Below are 1,041 nucleotides of genomic sequence, written 5' to 3'. Positions count from 1 at the left end.
TGGCGCACAAAATAACTGCATAAATCAATAATCTCCTGTATCCTTTGCGGAGTGAGCAAACTGCTCCTGCTCCTCATACCCGACTAGAGCGTAATGCTGCTGTAAGCCACTTGCCAGGATTGAACTGACGACCTTCTGCTTACGAAGCAGACGCTCTACCACTAAGCTAAAGTGACGCACGGATTAAGTATATGAATCAATAATTTTCCTGTCCCGTTCACAGAATGGGCCATCCTGCTCCTGGTTCTCGTACCAGACCAGAAATTTATTGTGCTATAAGCCACTTGCCAGGATTGAACTGACGACCTTCTGCTTACAAAGCAGACGCTCTGCCACTAAGCTAAACTGACACACAAAATAAGTGCATAAATCAATAATCTTCCTGTATCCTTTGCAGAGTGAGCAAACCTGCTCCTGCTCCTCATACCCGACTAGAGCCTAATGCTGCTGTAAGCCACTGGCCAGGATTGAACTGACGACCTTCTGCTTACGAAGCAGACGCTCTACCACTAAGCTAAAGTGACGCTCAGATTAAGTACATAAATCTATAATCTTTCTGTATCCTTTGCGGAGTGAGCAAACCTGCTCCTGCTTCTCGTACCAGACCAGATATTTATGGTGTTATAAGCCACTTGCCAGGATCGAACTGACGACCTTCTGCTTACAAAGCAGACGCTCTGCCACTAAGCTAAAATGGCACATAGAATGAATACATAAATTATTAATCTTCCTGTGTCCTTTGCGGAGTGAGCAAACCTGCTCCTGCTTCTCGTACCAGACCAGATATTTATGGTGTTATAAGCCACTTGCCAGGATCGAACTGACGACCTTCTGCTTACAAAGCAGACGCTCTGCCACTAAGCTAAAGTGGCGCACAAGATAGCTGCATAAATCAATAATCTTCCTGTATCCTTTGCGGAGTGAGCAAACCTGCTCCTGCTCCTCATACCCGACTAGAGCCTAATGCTGCTGTAAGCCACTTGCCAGGATTGAACTGACGACCTTCTGCTTACAAAGCAGACGCTCTGCCACTAAGCTAAA

General features: G+C 46.0%; 5 non-coding genes across 5 annotated transcripts; all 5 read right to left on the bottom strand.

Moving 5' to 3' along the window:
- Window positions 1-104: 104 nt before the first annotated feature.
- Window positions 105-176, bottom strand: Pmar_PMAR025631. Its single transcript has one exon. It is a non-coding gene; the product is annotated as a tRNA-Thr (tRNA).
- A 102-nt stretch (window positions 177-278) lies between these two features.
- Window positions 279-350, bottom strand: Pmar_PMAR025630. The gene has a single exon. It is a non-coding gene; the product is annotated as a tRNA-Thr (tRNA).
- Window positions 351-452: 102 nt separating this feature from the next.
- On the bottom strand, window positions 453-524 carry Pmar_PMAR025629. The gene has a single exon. It is a non-coding gene; the product is annotated as a tRNA-Thr (tRNA).
- Window positions 525-626: 102 nt separating this feature from the next.
- Window positions 627-698, bottom strand: Pmar_PMAR025628. Its single transcript has one exon. It is a non-coding gene; the product is annotated as a tRNA-Thr (tRNA).
- A 102-nt stretch (window positions 699-800) lies between these two features.
- Window positions 801-872, bottom strand: Pmar_PMAR025627. Its single transcript has one exon. It is a non-coding gene; the product is annotated as a tRNA-Thr (tRNA).
- Window positions 873-1,041: the final 169 nt, after the last annotated feature.

This window comes from Perkinsus marinus (assembly GCF_000006405.1).
Source record: "Perkinsus marinus ATCC 50983 genomic scaffold scf_1104296941202, whole genome shotgun sequence".
Classification (NCBI taxonomy): Eukaryota; Perkinsozoa; order Perkinsida; family Perkinsidae; genus Perkinsus; species Perkinsus marinus.
The sequence above is the reverse complement of the archived record's forward strand: the minus strand, read 5'-3'. Positions and strand labels throughout refer to the sequence as shown.